The sequence below is a fragment of the Ursus maritimus genome, unplaced genomic scaffold (genome assembly GCF_017311325.1).
Source record: "Ursus maritimus isolate PB19 unplaced genomic scaffold, ASM1731132v1 scaffold_5, whole genome shotgun sequence".
In the NCBI taxonomy this organism is placed as follows: domain Eukaryota; kingdom Metazoa; phylum Chordata; class Mammalia; order Carnivora; family Ursidae; genus Ursus; species Ursus maritimus.
Window position 1 is genome coordinate 70,340,091 of NW_024426663.1, and position 22,216 is coordinate 70,362,306.

The 22,216-nt window shown below is 38.7% G+C and overlaps 1 protein-coding gene across 2 annotated transcripts in view; it reads right to left on the minus strand.

The window, feature by feature from the left end:
• PRR16 (proline rich 16) overlaps window positions 1–22,216 on the minus strand; it is a 180,199-nt gene that overhangs the window by 157,443 nt on the left and 540 nt on the right. The gene's annotated exons all lie outside the window — the stretch shown is intronic.

The window sequence follows — 22,216 nt, forward strand, 5'->3', positions numbered from 1 at the left end:
GATGTGGGGCTCGATCCCATAACGCCGGGATCACGCCCTGAGCTGAAGGCAGACGCTTAACCGCTGTGCCACCCAGGCGCCCCTCTCTTCAGTATTTCTAAGGCATTTTCAAGCAAAGAGATTTCCAAGAAAATTAATCATGGGACCTAGTCATTTTCCACTCTTTCTGTGTGACTTCTCATGCTAAACTCAATGTGACAGCAGAAAGCATTAAAAACTAATTCTAGACCTGGTTTATACCAGCACATGTAAAAGGTTCACTAGTAACTCATGATGAACAATTTCACTGGAGTTGGCCTATACCTTGCATGATATATCATTGCTCTCATTTAACGGAACTTTAGGAAATCCATAGCAGGTACAAACAGCAGATGTTATAAGCTCGTAAATAATCCTGTTAATGTCCACTTTATGTTGTCATTTGCCATCATTCAAAATGCATCTTCAACAAACATATGATGAAAGTATCCCTAATTATGTGTATGGTGCTTTTATAATTTTTGACTAATAAAATGCCTCAAACTGAGGATAATCAGTATTTATCTTAATACTTTTTTTGGGAACTATGGAAGAAACAATTTAAGGAAAAATTTGAAGCAAACGGTTACAAAAGTGCAATTATTATACAAGATACAGAGAAACATTTTTAAATCTACTCTTCTAAATGGGCTAAAAATTACCCTAAAATATAACAGTTTAGCAAGTTAATTAAGATTTCATTGTAACTGCAAATTAGCAAAAGTGCATAACTGCCATGTTATTAGGAGAGAAAATGAGAAATAAAAATCTATATGACACATTTTATTCTAGAAATTCAAAACAGCATTATAGTATTGTCTTCGAATTTAAATCGACAGAAGTGAAGACGTATTCTGACAATCTCCTATTTCTGAAGCTTACAGTTTTAAGGAATGAAACTTCATTGTTTTTTACATTGCACACTTGAAATTAAAAACAATTTAAAACGTTTTATGCATTTGCCTGTCTTTTTAAAACAGAGTATGCTACTGGTAATTTAACTTTATTTGGAGAACTTGAATAATTGTGGAGGAGAGATATTTTCTCCTACTAAAAATATGGTTAGTTATTGTTGTGCATTTGCTCGTTTTTTAATAGGCATTCTGGGTTCTTCCTAATTGTTGGGCTTTATGCTTCTGTTTCACACTAGCCAGTTTACAAGTCTCTCGTGGGCAAAGAAAACCTGCAACCCATTCTAATTTGGTAGCGGTAACTTGCTATGGGTTGAAAACAATCTCATGTTAATATTTTGTGCCAACTAAGAACAAGCTGGAATTGACTGAAAGAAAATAAATGTTTTAGTGCATGATCTTTGCACAAATTAGTTAAGAATCACTTAAGTCAATTACATGCACTTCTTTTCTCTCTTAATTTCAGGTCCTCAGCTATTCTCTGACATTTGAGGTCATCAGAAATTTGCTTTCACAATAAGCTAAATGGTGTATTATTGTTCTATATAAGTTTTATTGACAAGCACAAGTGAAAGTGATGTGTCCATGAATTTACTGTAGGGTAAAGATTCCATTAAATGTGAGTTTCTTCTTTTTATGACACACCCTGCCATTTATTCAATTTATTCAATCAAAAAGAGTGTTTTCTAAAATTGCACCACAGAATACTAGTTCTGACAGATGGTCTCCAAAAAGCAGAATCCTCACTCCAACACGCTTTGGAAATAATGCCAAATGTATTGAGCTTGACAAGTCCTCCCTATATGTAAGAATCTGTGTGTGTGTGTGTGTGTGTCTGTGTGTGTGTATGTGTGTGTGTAAAACCTACCCAATGAAATGAGCATTCCATAAACCCTATTTTGAAATACAAGAATCTGAAGAGAGTCAAGTTGTGGCCAAAAGAACAATGGGTTCATCAAATCCCAACTGATTTTCTTCATCATGGGTTTATAACAAGACTTCCTATCTCTTGCATTTAGGTTTTTACTACAGTTCCGTCTGCACAGGCAGTCTGTGTCACTTGTAGACTAAATGTAACAAATTCTCCTTGCATTATTTTTTTGCCTGGAAACCGTGCATTGAGATACCAAGATGACAAGAACCTGGGTCCATGACCACCTCTTTGGAGCAGCTTCACCCCCCCACCCCAACTTGCAAAGGAGAGTGCAGTATGTTGGACAAATAAGCCTTTGCTGAGTTACACCGAGACTTCAGGATTAATTTATTATTGCTGTATAATTCAACCTATCTTAAACAATACAAGAGTTGGATTCTGAAATAATGAGAGCAACGCAAAGAGACTTGATATAAGACTTATAGATGTCCAGATATTGAAAATTCCTTATTCACTCTTCATCACTATATATACTTGTCAAGACACAAATGATACATTTTACTTTCAGAGATATTCATTAAATATACTTGCTAGGCTACTATGTGACAGGCACTGCTCTAAACTAAGAGGGTAAAGTAACATAAAATACACACAAGGTCCTTGCTCTCCTACAGCATACATCAGATTGAAAGGAAGAAAATGCCCAGTGGGGAATATGCTCATTAAGAAAAGGATGGCAATTTTCTTATTAGATAATTATATCTGTAATTTCCATTCCCCTGCTAAATTTCATTTTAAAATACATTAAAATTACAGCAGTTATGGCAACAAAAAAAAATGAGCCATTACTCACGTTTTGTTAGAATGACAGATCAGATATTAAATCAAATATGGATATTTCTTGGGTCTTGTCAGTAATGGAAACCTATTTGAATATACTCATTAAACTATTTCAAAATTTATTTTGGAAAAGAAATATTCTAGGCAAACTGAAATAAATTTCACTGAATTCCATAAATTTAAACCTCTCTTTATCACTAGCCAAATTCTGTTCACTGAAGCAACACTGCCGTGAAGAAGCTTTTTTCTGAAATTTAAAGAAACATCTCATTTCTAAATTATACTCCTAGCCATGTTAATGCATCCCTCCCCGCCTGTATTATCAAAGTAATATGCTGTCTATAATTTATAGGAACAATATTAATATATTATTATTTTTATCTTTACTCTTAAAAACCAAAGAATGTGTCAAAGACTTCCTACAGAATTTTATAATGCATACATGTGTACTAAACACTTCTCCTACACTAATAATGGAAGCAGTATCTGTAATGACAGAGTTTGAGATGTTGGTAAAGTGTGTTTTATTTGAAAATTAATGAATATCAAAGGGAAGTGAGTCAGCCAAAGTGCTGTCTGCCATGTACTTTATGGTCTGAAAGTACTTGAGGTCAATGCCAAATTGAGGAGTACCATACATGACAGCATAGAGGAGGACTTTTGAAGACATGAATTCAACCACTCCTCATACACTTACTGTTGGTAATAGAGTAAAATAAGACAATTCTATATTATAATTGCAAATGAGATCAAAGTTGATGACTAAAAAGTACTCAGTTGGTTTATGTTTCCTCATTAATTTAAAACAATCACCACTTTGTGTCAACATAGTAAATAATAGCCTACCTTTACGTTCACTAAACATTATAACAGTAGTGACCTAACTCTAAACAACATGAGCTTATTGTTACATTTTCCATTCAATGATAGCCCTTGTTCTGTTTTTCCTTTCTCTCTGCAACTCTGTCAGGTTATCAGTGATTTTTCAGTAAATCTCTTTTTCTTTACCAATTTTCCTGAAGAAGACACATGATCAGGAACTAATAACAATATCATATGAGAAACATTTCAAATCTAAGAAGGAGCTAAATATGACAATAAAGGAGTTTACTCTGTTAAGTAATAATAAATTATCAATATACAAGATTTGACCACTTTTTAGTAGAATGACAAAAAGAAAGGCATTATGAGTAAGAATTTGGGTGGTTCTTCGATAACTATCCCTCCCCCCACCCCCATCAAAAATACTCTAGAAGTGTTATTGGCCAACCCAATATTCAATACGGAGAATATGAGAACCTAGGTAGCCTAAGAGGCTGTTGGTCAGTAAGTGAATTCATTAGACATTACGAGCATTAGTGACTTCAGGAAGTAGAAAGGGCACACTGTCTGCAGTGCAACAACCCCAAAGAGGTGTGTTGTGCCATATTATTCTCCTTATTTAAAAAAATTTAAGTCCCCAAAGGCATACAAGGTAGCCTGTTATGAATAAGTTTTAAGTACTGAATAGAAATTCCATGGAGTAGATAGAAAAGACAGTCTCTTCAATAAATGGTGCTGGGAAAATTGGACAGCTACATGCAAAAGAATGAAACTTGACCACTCTCTCACACCATACACAAAGATAAACTCCAAATAGATGAAAGACCTCGATGTGAGACAGGAATCCATCAAAATCCTAGAGGAGAACATAGGCAGCAACGTCTTTGACATCGGCCACAGCAACTTTTTTCATGACACATCTCCAAAGGCAAGAGAAACAAAAGAAAAAATGAACTTGTGGGACTTCATCAAGATAAAAAGCTTCTGCCAAGGAAACAGTCAAAAAAACTAAGAGGCAGCCCACGGAATGGGAGAAGATATTTGCAAATGACACTACAGATAAAAAGACTGGTATCCAAGATCTACAAGGAACTTCTCCAACTCAATACACAAGAAACAAATAAACAAATCAAAAATGGGCAGAAGATATGAACAGATACTTTTCCAATGAAGACATACAAATGGCTAACAGACACATGAAAAAATGTTCAAAATCATTAGCCATCAGGGAAATTCAAATCAAAACCACACTGAGATACCACCTTTCACCAGTTAGAATGGCAAAAATGGACAAGGCAGGAAACAACAAATGTTGGAGAGGATGTGGAGAAAGGGGATCCCTCCTATATTGTTGGTAGGAATGCAAGTTGGTACAGCCGTTTGGAAAACAGTGTGGAGGTCCCTTAAAAAGTTAAAAATTGAGCTACCCTATGATCCAGCCATTGCACTACTGGGTATTTACCCCCAAAGAAACAGATGTAGTGAAGAGAAGGGCCATATGCACCCCAATGTTCATAGCAGCATTGTCCACAATAGCTAAATCGTGGAAGGAGCCAAGATGCCCTTCAACAGATGACTGGATTAAGAAGATGTGGTCCATATATACAATGGAATATTACTCAGCTATCAAAAAGAACGATTTCTCAACATTTGCCGCAATATGGACGGGACTGGAGGAGATAATGCTAAGCGGAATGAGTCAAGCAGAGAAAGACAACTATCATATAATTGTCATATAATATATCATAATTTCACTCATTTATGGAACATAAGAAGTTGAAAGATCAGTAGGAGAAGAAAGGGAAGAAGAAAAGGGGAGTAAACAGAACGGGGAATGAACCATGAGAGGCTGTGGACTCTGGGAAACAAACTGAGGGCTTCCAGGCGGGGGGGAGTGGGATAGGCTGGTGATGGGTAGTAAGGAGGGCACGTATAGCATGGTGTACTGGGTGTTATGTGCAAGTGATGAATCATGGAACTTTACATCAAAAACTGGGGATGTACTGTATGGTGACTAACATAATATTATAAAAAAATATTATAAAAAATAGTATCTCTAAGAGTCATTACAAGTAATTCAATCTTTCTATTTTTTTTATGTCATAAGATGATGAGCAACTGAAACAGTGAGCATCAAAGTAGTTTAAAGACTGCGGGGCATTAATCAAATATAAGTTACATAATTATATGATGTTGGGAAAAATTAACTTTGAACAATAGTCTCTGATTTTTAAAAATTGATAAATAGTAATAATTATTTAACTTTATGATTTGAAGCTATCTTCTTTTCTATTATACGCCAAGCAATTATTAATACTCTGTATTAAATGACAATAGTATATAATATTTCTTTTTACTTATTTGTTACTCCTAGTGATGTCTTGGTTATTTCTTAAGGTAGCTTGAAAACAACACATCTAAATAATGTTTCAATATATCAAGGAACGATGACGTCAATTATTTAAATATTTCAACTTCTGTGTTCAAACACATTTCTCTAGTTCATACAGTTTTTTTTTTCACTTTGTATATATTTAGCATGTGAAAATGTTTCTGTTCATAACCAAACTGCCCAACTAAAAATCTACCTTTCAGTTTTAAAATTGAAGAAGAATTTATAATATGGTATTGTCTTTAAAGACAGAAGCTAAGGGGCGCCTGCGTGGCTCAGTCCATTAAGTGTCCAACTCTTGATTTCAGCTCAGGTCATGATCTCGGGGTCCTGGGATGAGCCCCGTGTCAGGCTCCACACTCAGCAGGGAGTCCGCCTGAGATTCTCTCCCTCTGCCCCTCCCCACACACACTCACTCTCTCTCTCAAATAAATAAACAGAATCTCAAAAAAAAAAAAAAAAAGACAGAAGCCAAGAACTCCAATATTCTCCCTTACTGAAGATTAAAAATATGCATACACATAGAAGACATGACCAGATCCCTGCAGGAAAAGGGGGAAAGAGAATATGTTTTTCATACAAGTCGAAAGTTCAGTAACCAGACAATATTATCTCCTGAGCAACAACAACAACAACATCATCATCATCATCATCACAACAGCATCAGGTTAAAAAGGCCCTCTGTCTACATTAATGTCTGTTCTTTAGTATCTCAATAGGCTAATTTTAAGTACTCATATTGTTGAACACTAGAGGGAGTACATAAAAGAAAAGGAAGCCAAATACTGATATTACCTCGTTCTTCAGTGCTTTACATAATATGAGGTCTTTGCAACAAACTGCTTGCTTACTTCTTATGGACACAGTGGAATGATTAAAACGTTTTAAACGGTATCCAGCACCCATTTTTATATATCATTTTCCAGTTTTTTAAAATTTATAATGCCTATTGGCAAGAAAGATACACAATAGTCAGGAAGTAGCAAAACAAAGTGAATGCATTTAAAAGTAGACATACATTTTCCTTATTTTAGTCTATATATTCTATTAGAAGAGAGTAGAATTATACCTTAAGTGCTTTGAAGAGTTTAAAATGACATGCCTGAGCCTAAGGGAATAACGGGCACTTTCAAATCAGAGCCAGACTTTTGTCTCAAGGTGAAGCCCTGAGGTTATACTCCATTTAGGGTTTATATAGACAAGCTGTCTCCAGAATTTCTGTATGGGAGGGATAACATGGGAACCGATGGCTGGGGGATCAGAAACATGAGGACTTAATGAATTAGTATTTTTTAAACACTCTACCTTCCACACAATGAGCATTCAATGTACCAGCTATTACAGAGAGAGGCTTCGTTCACTTCAAAGAATAAGAATAGGGACTGAGTTTAATGAAATGCATTTAATGACGATAAGTAGATAATGAAATCAAAGTAGGGGGAACAAGCCCTCCCTCCAGGCAACCTACACGCTAAAAGCACATGTAATAGGAAGATTGAAAAATCCATGTAGAAAGTGTTTAATAAGCATCTACTTTATGCTCCTTCTCTGTAACTAGTAGATATGCAGTAGAATGTAAAGGTGATCATTTGACCCTTGAGAACGTTGATGGAACAAGAGTTGGAAGAGATCCAGTCATTCATTGATTTGTTTAATGAGCCCATCTCACATGAAAACTACTCCTCTAAGAACTTGAGATGCTTAAGGGAATAAGATGAAGGTCACGGGCCTCCAGACACTGACACTCTATAGGTGGGACACAAACAAATAATAAACACCAGAAATAAATTGTTCAGTATGACAGACGCTGCTAAGTATTAAGAAAAGGAGAAAAGGCTTAACAGGGAAAGAAGGATAGAGAATGCGAGACCATATAAACACAGATGGAGTTGCCAGAAGGGGCCGTGGTAGAGCGACAATGGAGTAAATCCTGAAAGAGGTGAAAGGGCCAGTGCAGAAGTGGAGCGGGCCGTGAAAATGTGCACGGCACATTCGTCCCTGCAGCAGTGAGATTACTGCAGCCCAAGCAAGGAGAGTCAGAAAGAAAGCAGTAAAAAAGGAAGGGGGAATGGTAACAGGTGAGGAAGGAAATGCTGTGAGCCTCAGAACCACGGTATGCTCTGTGACTCTGAAATGGGAAGTCACTAAGGGGATTTGAGGAGAGTGATGTGATCTAGCTTGACCCTGACCGGGAGCGGGAAAAGGGCTGAAGGAGGCAAAAGAGAAGAACAGTAAGGGAGGAAGTCTACTGTGGCAATCCAAAGGAGAGGGGATGTTGGCTTGGACAAGGGGGGCAGCAGGCAAGAAGAATCGATCAGATTCTGGAAACATTTTAAAGACAGAACTGACCAGACTTTTCAATGAACTGTAGACAATGCATGAGAGCATAGGAAATTAATGGACTCCAAGGTGTGGGAGGATGGAAACACCATCCACTGACGTGGGAAAGACTACAAGTTATTAAGTTTTGAGGGAGGAAGGAGATCAGGGATCGTGGACATGGTAAGTGGAAGAGGTCTTTCCGACAGCCAAACGTGAGATGTGTCCCTCAGAAGAAATGTCTGGGCTGATGATACAGATCTGGAAGTCATGGACCTATTTGTGGAATTTAACCACAAAACTGAATATGAACACCAAGAAGAAGAGGGTAATTTTTTTTTTTCAAAAGAGGATCAAAATTTGAGTTCAGATATCTGAAAGGAGGAGTGAGTAAAGGTCAAAGAGAAAGAAAAATCAGGTGAGAAAAACATAGTATTCTTCAAGCCAAGTGAAGAAAGATTATTAGGGATGCTCAAATGCTGCCAAGAGATTAAGTAAAATGAGGTCTTGAAATCAACTATGATTAAATAAGGAGTCACAGATAGAGGCACGTATGGTCCAGGGGTTAGACCATATGTTCTGACCAGAGTGGGTTTAGAAAAGAATAGGTAATAGGTGATAGCAGTAGAGAAGACTCCTCAGGGTTTTGTAAAGGAGAGCTAGTAAGCAGGATGGTAATTTTCAGGTGAAGTCGGGTCCAGAGAGGACTTTGCTGTTATCTTTATTTTCATTTCTACGCTGATGGGCTTCATCTGGGCCAGAGTGAAAAACTGAAGGTAGAGAAGAGACGGGGAGGATTGTCAGTGATTTTCTTGAGCAGACAGTAAAGGACAGGCTCTCCCGCATATGCAGAATGACTGACTCTCAGCCCTTAGCACCTTTAAGACGTATTACTGGGAAATGGATCATGTTCAAATTCCTCATCGAATAATAAGAATGAGACTTTAAAAATGTTTTTACTGAAGATGACATGGTTAGCAGCTAACACAGGAAGGATACTAGATGTCTTTAAGGAGGCACAAATAAGAAACAGTTGTTAAGCAACAGAAGCAAAGGCAAAGCAGAGGTACAGGGAGGAGAAACATGAGGGCTACAGAATGCAAGTCGGGATAAAAAACTGAGAGGGTGTCAAGATTGTCAGGGATGGTCTCCGGGTTGCTCACGGAAGGGAAAACAAAGATAAAGTCAAAGAGGAAAAATGGGACTCTGGATGTAAGCTGGGAGGCTGGGTTTGTTCGCTTGACATTTTACGTATCAGGAGGATAGTATATGATCTTTGAAGCAGGGGAGTGGCCCGAAGAAAGCAGTGCATTAAGAAGATTAATCTGGCTGTGTTTAGAGAATGAGTCGGCAGAGAACAAAGGAGAAAGATTAGCTGTAGGGGTATTAAAACATCATCCATGAAGTTTAAGGCAAAGGGATTATGGAGGTGGCAGTGGGAAGGGAGAAGGCAGCCAATCCGAAATCCCCTGTTTAGCAAGAATATGCAAGACTTATCAGTGACGTTATGCTCTTGTTGCTTCGTGCACTTTGCTTTCTGAATCCTTAATGCTCCTTCATAAGTATTACCTCTGCCTGTATTTGAACGATGTCCCCACACTAGCCTGTAGTTGCCAATGGGAGGGGCCATGCTCGTGTTGCTCACTATTTTATTTCCATTGTCTCGCTGAGAGTAGGCGTTTATAAAGAAAATTGCTGAATAACTGAAGATGATGATATCAGGGGAATATCAAAGAATCTGATAAGAAAGCAAAAGGAAAAAGAAGAGAACAAAAAACGTGGAAAACAGGAAGAGGGGAGAAAGAAGGAGAAAACAAGAAAGGGGAAAGTGACAGATGAAGTAGAGAAAGGAGAGGAGGAGGGAGAAGAAAAACAGAGGACACTGAAGTTAAAAACCAAGAAAACAAGAGGGCAACTATATTGCTGCTGGGAACTGGGGAAGCTGATTACTGACCACTGTTTACAGGGAGAAATATCCAAAGTCCAACTCCACCGCGTGCCCTCCATATTAGCGACCCTCTCTGTCTTAGCTTCCCCATATAGAGAGCAAGCTCATAATAACCTCATAATAACCTCACAGGCTAACTAACGGGGGCAATCCCATGAGTTAGAACAGCTCCTGGCTCATGAACAGATGTCAGTCATGTTCATCATCATCACCATCACCATATTTCTTTTAGAGCTTGTGCCGTACCCCAGAGCTGAGACACCATTTGAACCTCTCCTATCTCTACAAACATGGAAGATGCAGGAGGAGGCTAAGACAGATTGGCAGGTGAGATGAAGAGCCCCTTCCTTCCAGGCAAGGTTGCCGCTCACCTCGCTTGGGAACCACGAGTGGCAAGAACACAATCACTTCGCCGCGGCCACTGCCATTGTCCCTTCTGAGTCTCCCTTCTTTTCCCCAAACTGTAAAACAGACCTGCACTTAAATTCCTTGAAATGTGTCAGTTTCATTTTTCATTGTGAAAAATGGAAACGGAGATGGGGTAAGTGCTGAATGGAAATGAGAAGGTGCCTTTTAAAAGTAGGTTCGGTGAACAGAAATTCCTAGAATCGGGTAAATGTGGGGGAAAACCACAAATAATGGTTTGTTTAAAGAGAGAGAATACAAGATAGAAAAGAAACATAAAATCCTAATGCTTGCTGGATAAACAGCAAATAAAAGCACAAATAAGTTAAACTGGGGGTGAAGACAGCAATATTACGTAACATAGAGCAATAATTTACGACCATAATGAGTCCCCTCTCTCCCAGGGGACATCTGGCAACGTCTAGAGACATTTTTAGTTCTCACACCGACATTTTGGGTGGCTCCCGGCATCTAGTTAGTAGAGGCCAGGGATGCTGCTGATGATCCCACAGTGCATAGGACAGCCTTCAACAACAGAGAATTTTCTGCCCAAAGAGCCGTTTTTGAGAAAGCCCCAACTGGAGATGAAATGCAGAGAGGAAAAGATGGAAATAGATAGGATCCAATCACTCCTCTGCTCAAAACTGCAAAGACCCCATCTTTTTTTATAATTTTTTTGAATTTATTTATCTTGAGAGAGAGAGTAAGCATGAACATGAACGGAGAGAGGCGCAGAGGTAGAGGGAGAAGCAGGCTCCGCAATGCAGGACTCAATCCCAGGACCCTGAGATCATGACCTGAGCCGAAGGCAGATGCTTAACCCACTAAGCCACCAGGTGTCCTGCAAAGCCCCCATCTTACTCTAGGAGTTATAATCCTTAGACATGTTGCCCTATGCCCCCCGGACCCCTGCTCATCCACTCCTGCCACACTGGCCTCCTGGCTCTTCTACAAACACGCGGGACACTGCTGTTCCTTCTACCTGGAAAAGTGCTCTCCTAGACATCCGTACAGGACACTCCTTCACCTTTAGGCTCTTCCTTTGACATCACCATGCCTCTTTTTCAGCCAGGCTTATAATCTAGACCATCCTATTGACAATTGCTCCTCCTCCCTGTGACTGAGTTCCCCATTATAATCTTCTATTGTGTTCTAGCACTTTCTAGGCTTTGACATAATTTGACAATTATTATGTTGGTCTGACTTTCTCAGGTCCTCTCCACCTACTGTGTAAGATCCATGAGGGAATTTTGTTGGTCACTATATGCCCAGCAACTAAGAAAGTGCCTGGCATACAGTAGGCTCCGAACAATTATTTGTTGAGTAAATGAATAAAGAGGCTCAGACAAATTCAAAGAACAACAGCAATAATTATAGACACATAAAAGTGCTCACTCTATTCATGGGAACTGTTTTAAGTGCTTTACATATGGTTAGTCTTTGATTCGCTATAACTAGTCTACAATGGAAGTAGAATTATCATTATCATTGCCATTTTAAAGGAGAAATGAAGTCAGAGAGGGGTTAAGAAATATGTCCAATATTGCACAGCAGAGCAATACGAACCGAACTGGCCTGGCTGAGAACCTGCCCCCCTCACACGATGTCACCCTACTGTGCGACACAGCCTCAAAATTTTTCTGTTACTAAGAAAAAAAAAAGTAATTCTAAATATTTGACAGAAACATCCAGCTACCCAATCAAGGAATAATCAAACTTACACTTTATTCTACGTAACAACTGGATACAAACTTATTATTGTTATGTGAGCTTTAAGATTTCAAGTTAGCTTTCAAGTAGGTACAGTTTCATCACTGTCATGAAAAGTAAAGAAATAGTTACCTAGATATCTTTTTCAGCGATTGTCACGGTTTTTAGCAGCCTTACCGAAATTAAATTAAAATGTAGACATCATATATGGACAAAAGCTTGGTTGTCACAATGTATGTAAAACATTAATGCTGTATTTGAACAAATTTTAAAGAGAACAAGAACTCGTTGCCGATGGTTGTCAAGTGCATCCGCATTTCTTGGGCAACAGAGAACGCTGGGAGAGACTTGTCTCACAAAAGTAACTTCTGGGGTTGGCAGTAAGTGTTTTCATCGTATGTTAACATCATACCTAAGAATAATGTTCTAATGTGGAATAATAAAGCAAGAAATGTATGAGTTTCGAAGGTCTGCCTTCACATTCCTCAGATGCATCACTACAGGAGTTAGTGAATGTTTTGCTAAGCAAGTTTCCTAAGCACAGAGAAATCAATTAAAATGGAAAGCGACATGAATTTCCCTCCCATATTTGCATTCTCGGGGTAACATGATGGCCCTTTGCACATTCCACATGGCTGTAAAGAGTTTTCTCTCACCCCCATAGAGGGGGCTCCCAACAACCCATGACTTTCTTCAGGGCCAGGCTCTTGAGCTGCTTCATGATTGTATCCTTTATGGTCTTCAGCACAGTGTCCTACACGTACCCAGAATTCAGTAAATCTTTCTTATTTCGTGAATTCATGTCATACAGGAAAATGTGCAAGCAAACAAGGAAAAATGCTATTCGGGGAATTTTAAGAAAAGGCATATGCTTAATTTACAATAAGCTCTGAAAACATTTTGTCCTATGGATGATGCACTCTAGCACTGACCATTTAAAAAAAAAAGGTGAGAGTTAACCTTTAGACACACGAGCATTCTATAGTCTGGGGACAGTAGTAAAGTGCATGTGTGTGTGTGTGTGTGTGTGTGTGTGTGTGTGTGTGTTATCAGAAGGAAACTGCTGAAGAGCTACCCACTGGGCCCCACCCCCAGCACAAAAGCCATCAAATTACAGCCATCAGTATTTCTTTTTTTCCTTCCTGGTTTTTTTTTTGTTGTTGTTGTTGTTGTTTTTAGAGGGGGGAAGGGCAGAGGGAGACAGAGAATCTCAAGCAGCTCCAACCCAGCACGTGGAGCTGGACGCAGGGCTCCGTCTCATGACCCTGAGATCATGACCTGAGCCTAAACCAAAAGTCGGATGCTTAACAGACTGAACCGCCCAGGCGCCCCTCTCTTTTTCCTTTTTGTAGAGGCAGGACTTTTGATCGTGAATACTACGGAGCTGGGTTTCAAATAACTACCGGAAAATTAAAAACAAAAACAAAACACACAAGCACTCATTTGCTTTTTCCTCTTCACCTGAGTTATTCTCACCTCCCCAAGGTTCTCTCAGTATTCGCAAAACCTTATTTTCATAGGAGCTTTTGTTCCAGGAGAAATATCCACGATTTTGTCAAACTTTCAAAGGGCTCTGTGATATGGAGGAAAAAATTAAGAACCATTGTTGCTAGGAGGTAACTGATTTGAGATATATATATATATATATATATATATATATATCTCAAATTATATATATTTAACTTGGTATTTTTCTGCAGCATGGACATAGTTGGAAATTTTGGGATAAGATTTGATACTACGCAAGAGGCAAAGAAATGCCAACATATCTGTTCGCTTTCATGTAGTACTAGAGAAGAAAATCTGTTGGAAATCATCAAATGTGCTTTCTCCAAGCAAGTATGGCATATATTATCTGTTGCTGAGAATCTATTTATAGTGTGCCAAGCACCATAATAACTGACTCACTGGGCACAGGTATGGAATGTGCCTCCTCTCAATTATTCCACAAGGAAACATTTATCCCAAACGCCAACGTGAAGTAGCATTTGCAAAGCAGGGGGGAAGACAAAGACCATAAATGTAAGTTTTGTGTTAACAACGGTAATGTTTTTACCTAAAGTGGGGTCTAAAAGCTGAATTCCTTTGGAAATCTGAATGTCTTTCCATCCTCAAAAACAAAAATAGCTTATACAGCAAATAAGGCAATATGTGTCCTGAGCTGACAGGACACCCCGTGAGCCTGCCTTGCCTGGACATTACTTAGATATGTCCATTACCTCCTTGTAATTCATGTTACTTTCTGGCTCTTACTTAGAGCCCAAGAAGTGCTTGCTCTGGGTTCTCAGGTCTTATGGGAAAACTTAGTCTAAAGCAGTTCATCCTAAAGAACTAACTTTGCATGTAATGAAAACGTTTCTATCCGTATTATACTGGAAAAACAAAGATTTTAGAAAAAGGCTGTTTCTTGTATCCCTTATGTACATGGGAAGAGGGGGTGCCTGACAATTGCTATCACTAAAATCAACATGAGAAATCTAATTATAAAGATACACATGACCTTGTTAGTCAGCTCAATAAGTTTGTGTCTCGTAGAGAGTTCAACAAGCTTTTCTCTTCATCAGTCATCGCAGAAAGCTACAACCCCGAACATCTCAAAAACCTTAGGGATGCTACCCCCCTTCCGAGACATTTGGTAACATCAAAAGAAAATACGTTTCCCAAATTCTTTTAAATTCATTTGAATCAGGTGTACACAATACTAGATATCAGCAAGCACCCATAAAAAAGTTGCTCCTTTATTTGCTGTCATAATATAAAAAAGCTAAATAATATTCTTATTAACATTTTCTTGAATATTAAATAGGCCAAAAGTAATCCTGTAGCACCTATTTATTTGGACAGTGCAAATTTCAAGGTCTAATTGACTCACTATTAATTCTTCCTTGAGACTGATGCCCAAAAGTGAGTGCAAAATTGAGTGCAACCCACGAAAACAATGTTACCACAAAACAAGAACAAACTACAAAACAAAATTAAGAAGAGTATTAGCTTCACATAAAATTTAAAAAACAGTGTCTGGTATATGGATAAAGAAGATGTGGCATATATGTGCAATGGCATATTACTCAGCCGTAAGAAGAATGAAATCTTGCCATTTGCAATGACCTGGATGGAGCTAGAGAGTATGATGCTAAGCGAAATAAGTCAAGTTACAGAAAGACAAATACCATAGGATTTCACTCACATGTGGAATTAAGAAATAAAAGAAATGAACAAAGAAAATAAATAAAAGAGACAAACAAACAGACTTTCAATACAGAGAACTGGTGGTTATCAGAGGGGAGGACCGTGGAGGGATGGGTGAAATAGCTCAAGGGGATTAAGAGTGCATTTATCGTGATGAACTCTGAGAAAGGTATAGAATTGTTGAATAATTATATTGCACATCTGACACTAATATAACACTGTATGTTAATTATACTTAAAGAAAAAAACCAAAGAAACAGTGTCAACAGATACTGTTGCTGGGAGTAAAAATTTATGAAAACTCCCTGGAAGACTGTTAGTATGAATCGAAAACTCTTAAAACTTTTACATTCTTGACTTCTAAGAAAATGTAAACAACAACAACAACAAGAAGCTAGGAAAAGTCACAAACCTGAGTGACTCAATGCCTGGGTTCTAGCACGAAAATGCCTGGCATCAAAAACTCACTTCACTTACAAGTCAAGTGACCTCGGGTAAGTGACTTCTCTCTGGCCTCCGTTTTCTTATCTGTAAAATGGCATAACAATAGTCTCTCTCTCCTATGTCTGTTTTGGGGCATTAGAAGATTTAATATAAATAAATATACTTAATGAGTAGTTGGCAGAGAGTAAAAATCTCTTTTAGCTATTTTTACTGCCAAAGCTATGCTAAAAATTTTAGTGATATTTACAACCACAAAAATTTGTAAATTAATAGAATGTCCAAGACTAGGGGAACTTACAACAGATCCTCATGACGATCTAATACTCTTCAAGAAAGGAGAAAATATCCCTGCGTACAATTTCATGATTTTATATGACTTCACCTATGTTAAAAATATGCATACAAAAAGACTGAAGGGAAAAACAGCAAAATGTTTAACATATCTCTTTCTGTTGGACATTCAGGATAATTTTAATTTTCTCATGTATAATTTTTAGATTTTTCCAAACTTTCTCTAATATTCATATATTCTATTACTTCTGAAATCAGAAAGAAAAAAAAAAGGAAATTAGTTCTTTAAAAAACTAGTACCCATGGGGTTGGGTGAGGACTGAATAAGTAGAGCATGGAGGATTTTTAGGACGATAAACATACCCTGTAAGATACCATGCTGACGGATACATGTCATTATGCACTTTTCTAAACCAGTACAATGTACACCACACCAAGAGTGAGCCATATTATAAACTACGGACATTGGGTGATTATGATGTGTCAACGTAGATGCAACAGTTGGAATAAATGTACCACTCTAGTGAGGGATGTTGATAATGGGGGACACAGTGCATGTGTGGAGGTGGGGGTATTTAGGAAATCTCTGTGCCTTCACTTCAATTTTGTTGTGAACCTAAATCTGTTCTAAAAAAAATAAAGTCTTAATAAAGTAAATTTTTAAAAAAATTTTAAGAAGAAAAAAGTGCTATTTGTAGTTTACCAATCTTTTATTTTTAGCTTCATGTTGGTTATGCAACATTTCAATCAGAACTGAATCAGCAGCCTATTGGAATTTTACTCCTCTAATTCTCAAAAATTGCCCGTGAAATTTTTCAGGAACTAGATCTATAGAAGGATCTGTAGTTTAATTTGTCTGGGAAAATATGTTTCACTCAAACTTGCATTTCTCTTTTGCTACATTTTGATTTAAATACCTGAGATCCTCAGAGAACTAAGGGTGGAAAAAACCTAATCCAGGTAACAATGAAACCTACTGCATTGGTTTTACTATCTATTTACTTCCCTATTGGCTGAGCCACATTATCTATTCATTGCTTTAAGGCTGCAAAAGTTTACTATCAGCTAATTCCCTGAGTCTTGAATGGTTTTAATGCATTGAAACCACAGACAGTGAAAGATTGTTACTGGTTATCTTTATTTTCTCAGAACCATTCTGCTCCTCCAGTAACATGCTAAGCCATCATGCTTAAGACAAGAAAAAAATTATAAAAAAAAAACATTTTAGCATTTGGTAAATATCCTTGAATTTGAGGATGCAGACTGTTGTATAAAGTACTAAAAGTACAGCTATTGCCACGATTGAATGAACTGTGAAATTTCATTCATTCACAACTTCAGAACTTGGGAAATACTCCAGAGATTATTCTCTATAATTTGTTCTAGTAATGAATTTTATATGCATGGACTTATTCACCAAAAAATACTTGGTAGAATTTCCTAGAGCAATAAACTACAGAAGTTCATAGGGATAAGCCATTTAAAAAGTGGAAAACATTAAAATACAAAAATATTTTGCAGGTAATTGTTGATTCTGTCACTTCCGTTTCCATCAGTCCCCAAACAGATCATTTCTAGGGGATTTTCAAACTTTTCAAAATTAAACTTAAGCTTAATTTATTTCCCTTTATGGCCTCCTAAGAAAGATCATGGGCATTTCCCAATCCACAGGCACAGTACTGACATAACTTCCCACCTAAGGAGTCTAATCACTGAGTCAGCCCAGGGCACAGAAAGAATAACTCCTCTTAACTGGGTCCTCTCTATGAGAGACATATGTACTCACAAGACTTAGCAATAAATAAATAAATTTTCTATATATACATATAATTTTATAGATAGATACACACACATATATACACACAGACACATAATATTTATAAAATATTTTAAATTTAATAAATTACATTTATTAAACAATTAAATAATATATGCATATATTCAACCTATTAGCAGTCTGATTAATTTAAATTGTAAAATGAAACACTACAAACATGTTCAAGGTTATAATCAGACTAAACTAAAAGAGAACATACCTAAAGCAGCAATGAATGTTTCCAAATCAAAGGCTCTTTACCACATATTCCAGTCTCTGTCTAACCAACAAGATCTGTGATACCATGCTAACACCAACATTTGATGCAAAACAGTTTACCAGTGAGATCTTCATAAAAGAACAAATTGGTATCCAAAGATGTCAGATTATTTAACAACTATTTTTAAAGAGTAATGGCTCTTTTTTTTTTTTTAACATTTCTTACTAAAAAAAAAAAGTGGGATATACTCACACCTAATAAACCAGTAATGGCTAATTTCATCCCTAAAACTCAAGAGTTTCACCACAATTTTTTTTTCAATGTGTAGAAAAAAGCATCATGGAATAATACTGTATTATTATTGTATGTAATAATGTTATTTCCTGCTAATTCCTTCTCCTCTCTACTTCTTCAAATTGTATCCACATCTCAAAGAACTAAAATCTTTCTGACTGTTCATCCACCCAAAGGACGTATCCTTCATGAACAACTCCGATATTCAGTTGTAGGACTCAGATACGTGATCTCCTGTATACGGCATTGATCCATCTGTGTTGATCGTGACAATCTGAATAAATTGTAAGTTCCTTAAAATTCTTATCTTACCATCATTTTTAAGCTCTACTTTCTTCACCAAAGGCTTACTCTCCTACTAAGTACATAGCAAATGTCACTGTGTAAATCTACACACACTAATTCTTATTCTCAATTCTGTTTTTTATCCTCAAGCCTATTAGATCAGAGTGAGAGCGACCACTAAAAGGAACAATGCCTTTTTTACACTACTGGTGTTCAAAGACAGGAAAAATGCATCCAAACTACTGTCTGAGCTCACTGAGACCAGAAAGTACAACTTACTCATCTTGGTAGCCAAAAAGATAACATAGTACTTGGTGCATAGTAGGCACTGAATAAATATGTTGAATTATACTTCAGGCTTTCTCATTATACTACAGAAGATCAAAAGACCCTTGTTATTTCTGAAAAGTCATGTTATTTAAGATTTTACTGAATGCTGAGGGCAGAATAAAACTGCCCTTAGACTTTGCAAAAATGCTGTTCCTCGTCTTCCAATATTTAATTCAATTATGAATGATGAAGCAATGGATAAGTAAATAATCATAAACTCATTATAATGCAGAGTTTTGTTCTAATTAGTAAAGTGTTTCAAGCGGCTATACTATGTTCAAATTTACTCGAATACCCGAATTTTCAGATGACTCAAGTCCAGAAAACTTCTAAAAAGAAAAGCAATTTCAAAATAACCTCAAAGGTCCAATACTGTTTGTGCAGAATTTACACGAAAATAAAAAAAGAGAATATTCAAAAAAGAATACTGCATTTTAGAAGAGAAAAAGCAAAAAAGAAAAACAAATACCATATGGTGACTCATACAGTGATCTAGTCATAAGCAGTTTTTTAATTTCTAATTTCTGCTCCAAGTTAATAAGAACTGTCTGTTAATTTATATCAAGATACAGTATGGCCCAAGGACACAGCATTGCCAATAAAGGACTTAGAATTCTAAATATAACAGTTTATGTTTAATACATACCAATGGTAAGCTGCCAGAATATTGAATATAACAACTGATGAAGAGTGAAAGTCCTATTTACAAGTCATAGCTATAGAGACCAACAAGGTTTGCAATTTTGCAAAGTTTTAAGTTACTCCTCCATTCAAAGCTACATCAAAGGCATGTTCAATCACATGTGCAGTACTATCTTAAAAAGATAAATGCTGGACAACTGCAAGATGTCATAGGTTAAACATGCCCTATAAATATTTGTTCTCAAAATAACTATCATTCACGTTATATAAAAGGCCAGGGTTCTGAGATTCAGCCTTAGCCTCAGGAAAGTAATTAACAATCGCATCACACCTCTTATCATTCATAAATTTCACTCTCAGGGTAAGATTTTTCCACAAACAGGCCCTGGCAGCCAATCAAAGATTCCAAAGCACGAAGTCAAAATTTTATCTCTCAATCTGTCTAGAAGATAGATCCTTTCATTTACTTGGTTGTACATTATTTATGCTTCCCCGTACTTTTTTATAAACGACCTGTTTTTGGTTTTGCCCTTATGAAGACTCAAATAAAAGGAGACACAGAGACACCCACAGACTTTCTGACCTACCTCTCTGTGATTCTAACGAAGAGCCCTAGGGAGGTTAAAAGTTTCCCTGTAGATCTACCTGGTCTCCAAATGTCTACAGGATAATGAGCCAAAACGGAACCAGGACTCCAGTTCCTCCTTATTTATTCTGTCTAAATTAATAGAGAGTAGAGTGACACATCATAACATAAGGAAGTATGTGCCCATAGAGGCAGGGTTTTGACTGCCTTTCTCTTAATTTCAGCCTCCTCCCTAGGACAGTAAACACATTACTTTGCTGATGTAGGTTTCCCACACCCCCCACCATAGAAGAAACCTCAACTACTGTAAAGCGCAATTCTGCCAAAGGGAACATGCCCAAATTTGTTCATTTTTTAAAAACGCCATAATGTTTCAGATGAAAACACAGCCTGCCAAAGATGTCAAATAAAAGAATAACAAAGAAGACTGGAATTTCAATGCATAACCTCGCCATCTGTCAACCAGTTGTTAAGTAATGAGCCCAGGGATGCCCTGCGAACACGGACAAGTTAGATCCTTGCACCTATCATCTGTAGCAATCTCCACTCTCAGGACCTCAGTGGTAATTACGTTCTGTGTCTGGAACAACCTGCAGAAACGGCATGAGCCACTGGCAAACCCAACCCTGCCACTGAATGGGCCATTTTCACAGGTTTTCACTCGGTAACAAATGCGGAGCTCAGTTCCTAGAGGCAATGAGAAATCGGGGAGGAAGCGAGTTGAGCTGGGGAAGGTGGGGGTGCGAGGGGGCTCTTTCCTCACGTTTGGATTGGCAATTGGATAGAGGAGGTTGATCTCTAGAGGCCAGACATCCAAACCACTCTCAGTCTCCTCCCACTTGGCCTCAGAAAACAGGAATACAGTTTTGGACCTCCAGTACGCCCCACTCCTTCCCTTCCCGCCGCGGCCACCACCTGAGAAGTTACAGTCTTCGCTCTCGCACAACTGCGGGTGCGGACTCCCTGACGGAGAACCGCACCAGCCAGTCTTCCATAGCGGAACCGCGGGCTCGGACTCCGCCACCAGCTCCGCGACGCCACCAGCCGCCGGCGGGGCAGGCTCCCGGGAGACCTCACCTCTCCCACGCGGCCCTCCCTCTCCCACCCCCGTCGCCTGGAGCAGCAGCCTGACTTACGCAGCCTCAACCCCGACACCGCCTCGGCTTCCTTCAATCCCAATCACAGGGGTAGGGGTGGGAGGGCAGAAGTGGAACGGAGGATCACGGTGAAGGGGGAGAGGGAAAGAACCCCAGCAGTCCGGTTCCCGTGAGCCAGGACGCAAGTGGCAAGACCCTGCTGCACGCCCACCACACACACGAACACGCTCACCGACGCGCCCCGCTCCCCAGGTTCAATGCCAAGTGGCTACAAGATGGGATCAAGGAAGAAGGTGGGGTGGCGGGAAGGCCTGGAGTTAACTGGGAGCGGCATTCGCGGAGCAGGGGATGCTTCAGGAGCTGCCAAAGTGTGAAAGTCTCAGACCCCCTCTCCATCCCCAAGTCCGGGCTCCCCTGCCTGCAGCCTGGGTCGCCTTCCTTCCAGCGGCGCTAGAGGCGGGGAGAAGAGCCAGAGCCGAGCTTCCCCTGGGCTGCCCTCCCCGGCCTGGCCCAGGGCCTGGAACCCGGCCCCCCTCCAGCCCCGGCTTGGGGAAACTGCCAGGCAAGGAGCGACTTGCCAAAAGACTCTGGGGGAGCAAGAGGGCAGGACAGGAGCATTTTGCACGCTCCGGCTGCTCATTTCTTCCTCTGTCGACACACCCCCAGGGAGCCCCCTTCCCCGACATTACACGCACACGCACGCGTTCGCCCTTCCCACCATCCCAGGTCCATCGATTAAAACACTAGTTGAATTCTTCCTGATTAAAAAGAAAAAAAAAAAAA